Raw genomic sequence first — 15,158 nt, forward strand, 5'->3', positions numbered from 1 at the left:
TTTCTTTGCTCCACGAGATATCAGTATATGGAATATCTGAAGCCTTCATGCGAAAGCCAAGTTTCGTCTTTTATTTCAGCTAGGTTTTCATGTTATGTAAATAATTAGATACAAGCAGTTTTTTAAACTTAAAATAGTAATTATCCTTTAAAAATAAACGTTTTTGTAGTATTCTAACTTTATCTTCATTATTTTTTAAGCATTTTAAGCGATTTACTGTCATTAGGTTATCGTTTAATAAGAACAGTTGACAGGTGTAGGTTGCCTACTGGAAGGAGGTAGTATATCTTAGACAGAACTGGGTTATGTAATAAGCTGGTGTACAATAACAGCTCTTGGCCTGTAATTTAAACTGCGTAAAGCGTGGATGCACGTCTTGTGGCATAAAGACTGTCTTCTGGCCGTTAAGTGAGTTGGGTCATGTAGAGGGCTTCTCTCTTCTCCCAGTCTCCATATATCATTATCGGAATTGAAGTGAGATTGGCGAGGCAGTGGAGTGTGAAAGACAGTCGCAGGCGATGGTGTGAGATAGAGAGAGCTGATAGTCTTGAAAGACAGCTGTGGGTAGCATAGTGAAAGACAGTGAGGGGTAAGAGAGAGAAATGCGAGGCAGTAAGGGGGACATAACACGGAGGTTACATAGAGAAGTAGTTACTTTTTTTTTAAAACATCGGCCGTTTCCCACTGAGGCAGAGTGACCCAAAAATGAAGAAACATTTTCATCATCATTCACTCCATCACTATCTTGCCAAAGGCAAGTTTTCACTACGGTTAAAAAACTGCAACATGTCAACACCCCTCCTTCAGAGCACAGGCACTTTCCACCTCCTGGACTCAAGTCCGGTTAACTGGTTTCCCCGAATCTCTTCATGAATGTTACTTTGCTCACACTCCAACAGCACAAGTCAATAAAACCATATATCTCCACTTGCTCCTATTTAACATGCTCACCCACGCTTGATGGAAGTATAAGCCCCTAGCACACAAAACCGCTCCTTTTATTCTCCAAACTACGGATGCTCTGCATTATATTCACACCACACATTACCCTCAGACACGACATCTCCACTGCTTCCAGCCTTCTCTTTATTGCAACATTCACCACCCATACTTTACACTCATATAGCAGCATTAGTACCACTATATTCTCATACATTCCCCTCTTTGCTTCCATGGATAGCGTTCTTTGTCTCCGCAGATTTCTCAGTGCACAACTCATCTTTTTACCCTCATCAGTTTTATGATTCACCTCGTTTTTCATAGACCCATCTGCTGACAAGCCCACTCCCAAATATCTGAATGTATTCACTTCCTCCATACCCCTTCTCTCCAATCTGATATCATATCTTTCAATACTTAAATTCTTGTTAGCCTCATCACCTTGCTCTTTCCTGCGTTAAATTTAAATTTCCTTCTTTTGCATAACCTTCCAAACTCGTCCACCAATCTCTGCAACTTCTCTCTGAATTTCCCAAAAGCACAGTGTTATCAGCAGAAAGCAGCTGTAACAACTCCCATTATGTATTAGATTCTTTATCTCTTAGTCCCACACCTCTTGGCAGCACCCGAGCATTCACTTCTCCTACAATCCCATCTATTAATATATTGAACAACCATGGTGACATCACACATCTCTGCTTACTTTTACTGGGAAATAATCTCTCTCCTACATATTCTAACCTCAGCCTCACTATCCTTGTAAAAACTCTTAACTGCTTTCAGTAACCTACCATCTATTCTACATATTTCCAACATCTGCCACATTGCTCCCTTATCCACCCTATCATATGCCTTCACTGTAAACACTTGGTCTACAACCCCCCCCCTACCCTTCCTAAAGCCTCTCTGTTCATCTGTGATCTGCTTTCCGTCTTATTCTAAATCCTTTCAATAATAATTCTCCCATATACATCACCAGGTATACTCAACAGGCTTATTCCCCTTTATTTTTTATACATTATTTTGGTCCCTTTGCCTTTATACAAAGGAACTATTCATGCTTTCTGCCAATCCCTAGGCACCTTCATTTCTTCCATACATTTATTAAATAAAAGTAGTTATATTATTATTATTATTATTATTATTATTATTATTATTATTATTATTATTATTATTATTATTATTATTACTATTCGTGGGAAAGCTCTGAATTAACAGGGGTCATACAGCACCTGAGGAACGAAAATCAGGTTTGATCCAAGGAAGCATAAGTTAGCTCCAGTTCTTCAGATCTTGAACCATTGTTAGTAACAATACTGAGAGTCATGGGTAGGAAGTAATTTCGGAAAACAATTAATAATGACGAGAAATTACCAGCTCAGAACACAACAGTTATTGTTATGTTGAGGAAATGAATGTCACTTACGTGTGTGTGTGTGTGTGTGTGTGTGTGTGTGTGTGTGTGTGTGTGTGTGTGTGTGTGTGTGTGTGTGTGTGTGTGTGTGTGTGCCTGTGTGTGTGTGTGTGTGTTTGTGTGTGTGTGTGTGTGTGTGTGTGTGTGTGTGTGTGTGTGTGTGTGTGTGTATGTGTGTGTGTACTCACCTAATTGTGGTTACAGAGGTCGAGACTCAGCTCCTGGCCCCGCCTCTTCACTGAGTGCTACTAGGTCCTCTCTCTCCCTGCTTCTTGAGCTTTATCATACCTCATCTTAAAGCTATGTATGGTTCCTGCCTCCACTACCTCACTTGCTAGTCTATTCTACTTGTATGTCATTATCATGTCTCTCCTAACCCTCATGTCCTCCAGTGTCGTCAGGCCGACTTCCCTTGACCTTTCCTAGTAGGACATTACCCTTAGCTATGGAACTAACCTTGTCGCAAACCTTTGCATTTTTTTCTAATTTTTTAACGTGCTTGATCAAGTGTGGGTTCCAAACAGGTGCTGCATACTCCAGTATGGGCCTGACGTACACGGTATACAGTGTCTTGAACGATTCCTTACTAAGGAGTCGGAACGCTATTCTCAGGTTTGCCAGGCGCCCGTATGCTGCAGCAGTTATCTGGTTGATGTGTGCTTCGGGAGACATGCTCGGTGTTATACTCACACCAAGATCTTTCTCCTTGAGCGAGATTTGCGGTCTTCTTTGCCCTTCCCCGATCTTCTTGACTTTGCATTTGGCGGGGTTAAATTCGAGAAGCCAGTTCCAGGACCAGGTATCCAGCCTGTCCAGGTCTCTTTGAAGCCCTACCTGATCCTCATCTGGTTTAATTCTCTTCATTAACTTCACATCATCTGTGAACAGGGACACTTCAGAGTCTAACCCTTCCGTCATCCCATTCACATATACCAGAAATAGCACTGGTCCTAGGATCGACCCCTGTGGAACCCCGTTCGTCACAGGTGCACACTGTGATACCTCATCACGTACCATGACTCGTTGTTGCCTCCCTGTCAGGTATTCTCTGATCCATTGCAGTGCCCTTCCTGTTATATGAGCCTGATCCTCTAGCTTCTGCACTAATCTCTTGTGAGGAACTGCGTCGAAGGCATTCTTGCAGTCCAAGAAAATGCAATCTACCCACCCTTCTCTCTCGTGTCTTACTTATGTTACTTTATCATAAAACTCTAGTAGGTTTGTGACACAGGATTTGCCTTCCATAAATCCGTGCTGGTTGGCGTTTATACTCTTGTTTCATTCCAGGTGCTCCACCACTCTCCTCCTGATAATCTTCTCCATGATTTTGCTTACTATACAACTATACTATACTATACTCCTTTTTTATATATGGGTACTACATTTGCCGTCTTCCGTACCTCAGGTAGTTGCCCAGTTTCAAGGAATGTATTTAAGAGTGTGGTTAGTGGCACACACAGCATTTCTGCTCCCTCTCTAAAAACCCATGGGGAGATGTTGTCTGGTCCCATTGCCTTTGAGGTATCAAGGTCCCTTAGGAGCTTCTTCACCTCCTCCTCAGTTTGTGTGTATGTCATCCAACACTTATTGGTATATTCGTTGTTGGTGTCCCTCTCTGTTCTGTCCACCAAGAGGCCTTCCTGTCTCCACTGTAAATACTTCATTAAATCTCATGTTGAGCTCCTCACATACCTCTTGATCGTTTCTAGTGAGTTCCCCACCTTCTTTCCTCAGCCTTATCACCTGGTCCTTGACTGTTGTCTTCCTCCTAATGTGGTTATACAGCAGTTTTGGGTCAGACTTGACTTTCGATGCTATATCGTTTTCGTACTGTAGCTGGGCCTCCCTCCTTATATGTGCATACTCGTTTCTGGCTCTTCGACTGATCTCTTTGTTTTCCTGGGTCCTTTGCCTCCTGTATCTTTTCCATTCTCTGGTGCACTTAGTTTTTGCCTCCCTACACCTTCGAGTAAAGCTAGGACTCGTTTGGTTTTCCCATTATTTCTATTGCCTTTGGGAACAAACCTTTCCTCTGCCTCCTTGCATTTTGTTGTTACGTATTATTGTGACCCCTGAATGGGTCACAATGTATATAATGTATATTGCCTGTTCATATAATTTTACATTGCTTATATTTGCGATATTAGCTAAATCGTAAATATATTTCTTTATATTATTATTTTTATATTATTATATTATTAGGTAGGATGTAACATTTGCATATTATTCAGTGCTCATAGTTCGTGAGTGTTAAGTAGCTGATAGCATTATCTAACTACGGTAATTATCGCTCCGCTTGTTTCGCTGCTAGCTTCTCTGTAGTTGCTGGGCAGCAGCAGTCCACGGAGAGTCACGTGATCAGGGTGGGGTTATGACACCTCACCTGGAGGAGAGACTGCCTGGGCTGCGCTCGCGCTCTTGTCAGGTTGACGTTGCTTCCTACAAGACGTCCCTCTCCAGCTCTCCCTTGTGGGTCCTTGTTGGAAGATCGTCTCTGTCACTTTCTTGTATAGCCTAGACTTAGTGATTTTCAACGTTGTACTGAGGTTGTGTGTCTCATAGACACTCTGAGAAACTCAGGTCCTGAGCTGTAGCTTCTGACCTAATTTGTACTGGTATCTGTGTACTGTCACAGTCGGGGATTTTCTAATGCTGAACTTAGATTCAGTAGTATGGGAGTTTTGTGACTTTTGTGGAGGATCTGCAGATGGTCCCTACTGAGTGTCGTTATATTATCTCCTTGTTCCCGATTCTGTGTAGCTGTTGCTTGTTATATTGCTGTTCGGCTTACCAGTCGTTTTATTGTTCAAGCAAGCTGTTCTGATTGCCAGGTTGGTCAAGAAGTTAGTTTATGTGAGGACTTTTAGTCAGTCACTGGTTAAGTCTAGTCGAGTCTTGAGACATAGCAAACTACTTAGAGCACTTACACACAAACACACAAACTTACTTGTATATATTAGTATTATGTTATTAAATGTTAACAATGTACCAGACGGTACTTAAAAGCCATAAAGATGTGATATGTGCCTTCGGCACAATACTACTGTACACCAGAGAAGTGTAGCAACTTGTATCCTATATTATATTCAATTAATTCCTTTAATTTACTTTGATATTATACGCCTAGACAACTTTATTGTTATTAATAAACTTATTAAATTTTAATTTCTTTAGTTAGTAGCCTACCAGTTGTAATCCTGAAGCACTATTGAATCTTACTTAATTCTAATGGATAATTGGACCAGGATACTGACTAGTTGTTACAAAAACCCAGTAACAGGCTGGATGCTAGAAGGGCAGTCCTTTCTAGTATTCACTGGAGATCTCTATCATTATTAGATATTGCGTTTTTTGTAACACGTATTTCATTATTTCGTTTACTGACTTTCCTGCCAATTCTCTGTCCCACTGAACCTCCTCCAGGAAGTTCCTCATACCCGTGTAGTCCCCCCTTTTATAGTCTGGCTTTTCCCATTCAACTCCTGTTACCCTCTCTACTTGTAACTCTACTATTTATTCAAAACACAGAACCATGTGATCACTAGCTCCAAGGGGCCTTTCATAGGTGATGTCCTCAATGTCTGAACTGCTCAGGGTGAACACAAGGTACAGTCTTGCTGGTTCATCCTCCCCTCTCTCTCTCTGGTAGCGTCCTTAACGTGTTGATGCATGAGGTTTTCCAGCACCGCATCCATCATCTTGGCTCTCCATGTTTCGGGACCCCCGTGAGGCTCCAGGTTTTCCCAGTCGATCTCCCTGTGGTTGAAATCGCCCATAGCCAGTAAATTTGCTCTGCTAGAGTGAGCTCTTCTTGCCACCTCGGCTAGTGTGTCCACCATTGCTCTGTTGCTCACTTCATACTCCTCTCTTGGCCTCCTGCAGTTCTGTGGTTGATTATACCTCACTGCAATGACTACCATATGTTCCCCAGACTGAAGTGTACCTACTATGTAATCCCTTCCTCCAATCCCGTTCATGCCTTCCATTTCTTCAAATCTCCATCGTTTTTTTTACGTGCAGTGCAACCCTTCCTCATCGTCTGTTCCTTCTATCTTTCCTCAGGATCTGATATCCTCGTGTGTGTGTGTGTGTGTGTGTGTGTGTGTGTGTGTGTGTGTGTGTGTGTATGTGTGTGCTTCAACCACGTGATGAGTATAATGTAATGGGAAAAGATGAAAGGATGGAGTGAGAGAGGATGAAGGAATGACCGGAGTGGATGGGATGAGGATTGAGCAGTGCATGTTCCCCTGGTCACGAATATTGCATACCCTGTCATGTAGTAGGCAGAATTCCCCACTGACACTTGAAACAAGGTTTAGTGTGTAGGGGTGAAGTGTGTGTGTGTGTGTGTGTGTGTGTGTGTGTGTGTGTGTGTGTGTGTGTGTGTGTGTGTGTGTGTGTGTGTGTGTGTGTGTGTGTGTGTGTGTGTGTGTGTGTGGGTGTGTGGGTGTGTTGCGCTTTTGTTTTAACACAAGCGTTTTTATTGGATCAGGTTAAGAGTTCCTACCTAAATTTAGAAGGTAAAAGTTATTATCATCCTCAGCTCATTAAAAGTGCATTGCCTACCATTATCTCTATTAAATCTTCTTTTGTGAAACATATGAATAGAGAACAGAATTTAATTAAAGCTAGCTTTGAGTCTCTCTCTCTCTCTCTCTCTCTCTCTCTCTCTCTCTCTCTCTCTCTCTCTCTGCAGTATGAGGGTTATCTGCCTCATTCAGGATATCCGTCCACCTCTCTTGCCACCAGACGCGTAATAAATCAAAGACGTCCTTCTTCGATCTCTCCTCCAGGTGCAAGACACTCTCCTAGACAATCTCCTATTTCTTATTCCCATCACCTCAACGTCTTGCGACATATCAACGTCACAGGAAAAAAAGAAATATATTTAATATTCGTAACTAATTACAGTATTTATTATACAATAACGACAAGATGAAGGAATATACACATGTAGCACAGGTATATATATATCGTCAAATAAAGGTATCCAATTATTGCACATTTATCTATTTCCTCCGTTCACTACTCGAATCAAACGTCTCAAAACAGCAAATGCTAAAAATGCAGGAAATGTCTTCAAATTCCAAGGGGCAGCAATAAGGAAATTCTGAATCGCTTTTCTCCCTGTGCTGATGCGAAGGATTTCGGCTGACGGGTCGAGGCTCAAAGCTTCAGCAGATCCTTTGAGGAAAGGAATTAGCCGCATACCTGCCTTAGTTTAGACAGAGTGAATCTGATAATTTTGCTTTTGTCTGTGAGCATTGACGAGCATACTCGTTATCTCCTCACTCCCTAGCATTAAAAAGACGTAGGAGTTTACAGGCAAACACAAACACACACACACACACACACACACACACACACACACACACACACACACACACACACACACACACACACACACACACACACACACACACACACACACACACACTCACACACACTCACACACACACACTCACACACACAGATGAATCACAGGGATGTTAGGAAGCATTTCTTCAGTCACAGAGTTGTCAGGAAGTGGAATAGTCTGGGAAGTGATGTAGTGGAGACAGGATCCATACATAGCTTTAAGAAGACGTATGATAAAGCTCATGGAGCGGAAAGAGTGACCTAGTAGCCGGCAGTGAAGAGGCTGGGTCAGGAACTGTGACTCGACCCCTGCAACCACAACTACGTAAGTGCACGCAACAAAGTGCAAGGAGGCAGAGGAAAGTTTTGTTCCCAAGGGAAACAGAAATAATAGGAAGACCAAAACGAGTCCTTGGTTTACCCGAAGGTGTAGGGAGGCAAAAACTAAGTGCAACAGAGAATGGAAAAGGTACAGGAGGCATAGGACCCAGGAAAACAAGGAGATTAGTAGAAGAGCCAGAAACGAGTATGCGCAGATAAGGAGGGAGGCCCAGCGACAGTATGAAAACGACATAGCATCGAAAGTCAAATCTGACCCGAAACTGCTGTATAGCCACATTAGGAGGAAGACAACAGTCAAGGACCAGGTGATAAGGCTGAGGAAAGAAGGTGGAGAACTCACAAGAAACGATCAAGAGGTATGTGAGGAGCTCAACACGAGATTTAAGGAAATATTTACAGTAGAGACAGGAAGGACTCTGGGGGGACAGACCAGATGGGGACACCAACAAGGAATACACCAACAAGTGTTGGACGACATACATACAGATGAGGAGGAGGTGAAGAAACTGCTAAGGGACATCGATACCTCAAAGGCAATGGGACCGGACAACATCTCTCCATGGGTCCTTAGAGAGGGAGCAGATATGTTGTGCGTACCACTTACCACAATCTTCAACACATCCCTGGAAACTGGGCAACTACCTGAGGTATGGAAGACGGCAAATGTAGTTCCCATTTTCAAAAAAGGAGACAGAAAAGAGGCACTAAACTATAGACCTGTGTCATTGACGTGTATAGTATGCAAAATTATGGAGAAGATTATCAGGAGGAGAGTGGTGGAGCACCTGGAACGGAACAGGAGTATAAATGCCAACCAGCACGGATTCACGGAAGGCAAATCCTGTGTCACAAACCTTCTGGAGTTTTATGATAAAATAACAGAAGTAAGACAAGAGAGAGAGGGGTGGGTTGATTGCATCTTCTTGGACTGCAAGAAGGCTTTTGACACAGTTCCTCACAAGAGATTAGTGCAGAAGCTAGAGCATCAGGCGCATATAACAGGAAGGGCACTGCAATGGATCAGAGAATACCTGACAGGGAGGCAACAACGAGTCATGGTACGTAATGATGTATCACAGTGGGCACCTGTGACGAGCGGGGTCCCACAGAGGTCGGTCCTAGGACCAGTGCTATTTTTGGTATATGTGAACGACATGACGGAAGGGTTAGACTCAGAAGTGTCCCTGTTTGCAGATGATGTGAAGTTAATGAGGAGAATTAAATCTGATGAGGACCAGGCAGGACTTCAAAGAGACCTGGACAGACTGGACACCTGGTCCAGCAAATGGCTTCTCGAATTTAATCCTGCCAAATGCAAAGTCATGGAGATAGGGGAAGGGCACAGAAGACCACAGACAGAGTATAGGCTAGGTGGCCAAAGACTGCAAACCTCACTCAAGGAGAAAGATCTTGGGGTGAGTATAACACCGAGCATGTCTCCGGAAGCACACATCAATCAGATAACTGCTGCAGCATATGGGCGCCTGGCAAACCTGAGAACAGCATTCCGACACCTTAGTAAGGAATCATTCAAGACACTGTACACCGTGTATGTCAGGCCCATACTGGAGTATGCAGCACCTGTTTGGAACCCGCACTTGATAAAGCACGTCAAGAAACTAGAGAAAGTACAAAGGTTTGCAACAAGGTTAGTTCCAGAGCTAAGGGGAATGTCCTATGAAGAAAGATTAAGGGAAATCGGCCTGACGACACTGGAGGACAGGAGGGTCAGGGGAGACATGATAACGACATATAAAATACTGCGTGGAATAGACAAGGTGGACAAGGACAGGATGTTCCAGGGAGGGGACACAGAAACAAGAGGCCACAATTGGAAGTTGAAGACACAAATGAGTCAGAGAGATAGTAGGAAGTATTTCTTCAGTCATAGAGTTGTAAGGCAGTGGAATAGCCTAGAAAATGACGTAGTGGAGGCAGGAACCATACACAGTTTTAAGACGAGGTTTGATAAAGCTCATGGAGCGGGGAGAGAGAGGGTCTAGTAGCAACCGGTGAAGAGGCGGGGCCAGGAGCTAGGACTCGACCCCTGCAACCACAAATAGGTGAGTACACACACACACACACACACACACACACACACACACACACACACACACACACACACACACACACACACACGCTCGCACACACACATTATATATACACACATATATATATATATATATATATATATATATATATATATATATATATATATATATATATATATATATATAATATATATATATATATATATATATATATATATATATATATATATATATATATATATATATATATATATATATAGCAATGAAATCATGAAACAAGTGATTTTATTACTAATAAGTGTATCTTATGATACACTTATTAGTAATTTAAATTTGCATCTTACTAAAGCAAATAAAATAAATGCTATAGTAATTTTGAAAGAAACTGATTACCAAGATAAAATGAATAATCTCTTAGATGATATTGAAACTTATTCTAAACTTATAAAGAATCCTTTAGAATCTGTTAACAGTAATTTTAATAAAACTATAAAAAGTCTACTCAAAAGCAAAGATAAATTAATTAAAAAATTTACGTTCACTAATCCATCTTTACCCTATATGTTGTAGTAATAGAAACGCACAAACCAGGTAATCCAGTTAGACCAATTATTAGCTCCATAGGTTCAGTTTCCTATATATTATCTAAATGACTTGTAGATATTTTGAGCCCAGTTGTTGTTAAAAAAATTCTAACTTTAGTGTTAAAATAAACATAGATTTAGTGGATAAATTAAGCACCTTGACTGACTTAAATGATTTCAATATGGTTAATTTTGACGTTACTTCCTTGTTGACAAATGTTCCAGTTGATGATTTATAAAATTTCTTATCTGAAGAACTTGTTAATTGCGATTTACCATTACCAGTTCCTACTATCATTAAACTTATTAAACTTTGTATTATTGACGCAAAATTTGTGTTTAATGACGAATTTTACACTCAGAAGTTTGGTATGGCAATGGGAAATCCTCTCTCACCTGTTCTTAGTAATTTATACATGAAATTTTTTTAACGCAATCCTTCCTAATAGAGCTAAATGATATAGTTATGTTGATGATATTTTGTCTCTTATGCCTAAAAATATAAATATAAACCATATCCTCATTAAATTAAATAGTTTAGCTCAGTCTATAAACTTTACTGTTGAGTTCGAAGAAAATAACAAATTGCCTTTTCTAGATGTTTTAATTATTAAGGGTAATAATGATTTTAAATTTTAAATTTACAGAAACCAACAAATAACTGTTCGTATGTACACTATTATTCTTCACATCAAGATAGAATTAAACTGTTGGTTTTCTCATCAATATTTTTGAGAGTTTTGCGTATTTGTAGTCCAGAGTTCATAGATGAAGAAATGTCCAAAATTTATGAAATAGCTAACGATCTGAAATACCCAAGAAACGTAAATGATAAATCTTTTAAAGTTGCTAGAAATACTTCTTACACTCGAAAAAGGGACAACCAACCTTATTCAACTAAAAATATGTTGCTTCTCCCTTACCATGAAAACTTAGTTGATATGCCTTCTCTTCTTAAGATTTTTAATATCAAAGTTGTATTTAAAAATCTTCATACAGTAAAAAAAACTTTTGATATAAAATTCCCCCCAAAATGCCGACGGATGTGTGTAAATAGATTCCTTGTCAAATATGATGTCAAACTGGTAAAAGTCTTGAACTAAGATTAAAACAACATAAATATAGCATTAGAACTGGACAAGATTCTAATGCTCTGTTTATTCATGTGAGAGATTTTAACCATCCAATTGATTTTCAAAAAGTTGAGAAAGTAGTATCAAGCAAGTCCATGGTCGACAGGAATATAATAGAATCATGTTTCACTGAAAGCAGTTTTGGAAATAATATGAATATTTCTATTGGGCTATATAAACTGGATTAATTTCTAATTAATAAAATTTAGAAAGAATTTAATGATATATTAGACAAGTAAAACATCTTAATGCTTGGGTAGAGTATCAGTTTTGTTTCACAGAGTCGGGTGTTGTCACGCGACTGTGAGGCGTAGTCTTACCATTACATGCCTTCCTGTTGATGTTTTGCTTTATAGTTCCTTGATAATGTGAGAAGTCACGAAAGTAAGGTAAAACTTGCGATTTCGGCTTAAATAACAACGCATTTCTTGCCGAATAAGGCACTCGAAAATTTGTGTTTGCAATAATTTCGCAAAAATCATTCTGAACCTAACGGAAAAAATATATTTCATTGTATTTGTTTATTATTAAATTACTGTAAACTTATCTAAAATATATTCCGTTAGTTTAGGCTAAATTAGACTGCGCTTGTTTTAATAAGGTTACGTAAGTTTTCTAATGTTCCTTTGGTACAAAATTATTTTATCATTAACATAAATGAAAAACTATATCTTTAAAAGTATAAGAGAAAATTTTAGAAAGGACTTAATTTTAAATGAGTTCTTTCTAATTGACCAGTTTTATCTATTTGGCACGATATATATATATATATATATATATATATATATATATATATATATATATATATATATATATGCAATAAGATCACAGTAAACAGGTTATTTCAGAATATGCAAAACAACCACTGAGCGCTTTCATGAGCTTGTACACATATCTTAATAAGAACATATATGTGTAAGAATACGAAAGCGATCAGGTTTTATTTCCTATTTTCACTGTGGCATTTTTACAATAATAATAATAATCGGGAAAATGTGGTACAAAAAAAGGTGAGGAAGGAGGCAGACGAGGGTTGAGGGACACGAGATAAACCGTCAGCAAAATGTCCGAAATCTGGATTAAGGAGAATATTTCTTGTAGATGAGTGTCGTATATAAGGAGGTGCAGGCCACATAATGCTGCCTTCAGCCTCCGTCACCTCATTATTATCCCAGGGGATGGAAGAAGGAGGGATTGGAGGGAGAGAGGGAAGGGAGGAAAGTACCCAGTGAGGTAGGGAGAGGAATAGTAAAGACATATTAAGAGAAAGGAGAAGGGAGGGAATGACTGTAGGAATGGAAAGATTGTGAGACACAGCGAGTCGAAAAAATTGATGAAATGAGTGTAAAGAGCAGCGAAATGAAAATTGATAGTGGGTAGACAGGAAATACAGGAGAAATGAAGTGAGGGAAAGGAAGATGGAGGATAATGGAAGGATGTTGGGAAGCAGATAAAGAGGAGGAGGAAAGATGACATAGATGCAGAGAGCGGAGAATGTTGGGAAGAGAAAAAAAATGAATGGAGGATAAGAAGTGTGCAGGAAGATGTAAGGAGACAAAGAAGGAAGGAAAGGGTATGTATACATACATACATATATACATACATATATATATATATATATATATATATATATATATATATATATATATATATATATATATATATATATATATATATATATATATAAAGCCGTGCCGAATGGGTAAAACTTGCCATTTTGGCTTAAAGAGCAACGCTTTTCTTGTCAAATAAGACAAGCGAAAATTTGTGTATGCTATAATTTCGCAAAAATCATTCTGAACTTAACGATAGAAACATTTCATTGAGTTTGTTTATTATTAAATTATTTTAAACTAATCTAAAAAATATTTAGTTGGGTTAGGCTAAATTAAATTGCGCTTGTTATAATAATGTTAGGTAAGTTTTCTAAGGTTCTTTGGGCACAAAATTGCTATTTTTTACATCAACATTAATGAAAAAAATATATCTTTAAACGTATAAGAGAAAATTTTAGAAAGGATTTAATTTTAAACGAGTTCTTGCTAATTGACCAGTTTTACCTATTCGGCACGACATATATATATAACGTGTGTGTTATAAAATCTTTGCGAGGCCTACTCTGGTTTTATCATTCTAAAGTTTCTTCAAGTAATAACAAAAAAGCCACAATACCGTGACCGGAACGATACACAAATAACCCTCATATAGAAGAGAGGAGCTTACGACGACGTTTCGGTCCGACTTGGACCATTTACAAAGTCACACTGTGAGACGGTGTGACTTTGTAAATGGTCCAAGTCAGGCCGAAACGTCGTCGTAAGCTCCTCTCTTCTATGTGCGGGTTATTTGTGTTTCTTATTAATGTACAGTCTTCCGTTGAGTACTTTTCATCTCTGTGTATATACACTGAGAGATGTTAAGCTCTTACTGTATACACACGTGTAACATCTGGTTATCTTTACTGTAGACGTATCGCCATCCAGTGGCTCTATCAATACAAATTCAAGTTTAGCGTTTGGTTTTGAATATAACAATAATAATACAAATTATTGGACATAATGGGAAGACTGTAGAACTATGTGCAAAAGATGAGGTAATCAGTCCCTCAGCCTCGGAGTTAGTGATGAGCACCGAAATCTTCAAGAATCCGCGGTACAGGTATTCTTAGTGTTTACCATTCTTGTCCATACTAAGAACATAATTTGAAATTTTTCTTGAATGACTGTTTTAGTGGATAAAATATTCCTGATTAGTAGTGTAGAGGTGACATGCAGGCTTCCTGACCCTCGTGTTGCAATGTAGTGTAGAGGTGACATGCAGGCTTCCTGACCCTCGTGTTGCAATGTAGTGTAGAGGTGACATGCAGGCTTCCTGACCCTCGTGTTGCAATGTAGTGTAGAGGTGACATGCAGGCTTCCTGACCCTCGTGTTGCAATGTAGTGTAGAGGTGACATGCAGGCTTCCTGACCCTCGTGTTGCAATGTAGTGTAGAGGTGACATGCAGGCTTCCTGACCCTCGTGTTGCAATGTAGTGTAGAGGTGACATGCAGGCTTCCTGACCCTCGTGTTGCAATGTAGTGTAGAGGTGACATGCAGGCTTCCTGACCCTCGTGTTGCAATGTAGTGTAGAGGTGACATGCAGACTTCCTGACCCTCGTGTTGCAATGTAGTGTAGAGGTGACATGCAGGCTTCCTGACCCTTGTGCTGCAATGTAGTGTAGAGGTGACATGCAGGCTTCCTGACCCTCGTGTTGCAATGTAGTATAGAGGTGACATGCAGGCTTCCTGACCCTCGTGTTGCAATGTAGTGTAGAGGTGACATGCAGGCTTCCTGACC

General features: G+C 39.8%; 1 protein-coding gene across 1 annotated transcript in view; it reads right to left on the reverse strand.

The window, feature by feature from the left end:
• The window catches only part of LOC128691544 (uncharacterized), a 504,586-nt gene that overhangs the window by 214,661 nt on the left and 274,767 nt on the right, over positions 1–15,158 (reverse strand). The window lies entirely within an intron of this gene.

The sequence above is a fragment of the Cherax quadricarinatus genome, chromosome 26 (genome assembly GCF_038502225.1).
Source record: "Cherax quadricarinatus isolate ZL_2023a chromosome 26, ASM3850222v1, whole genome shotgun sequence".
Lineage (NCBI taxonomy): Eukaryota > Metazoa > Arthropoda > Malacostraca > Decapoda > Parastacidae > Cherax > Cherax quadricarinatus.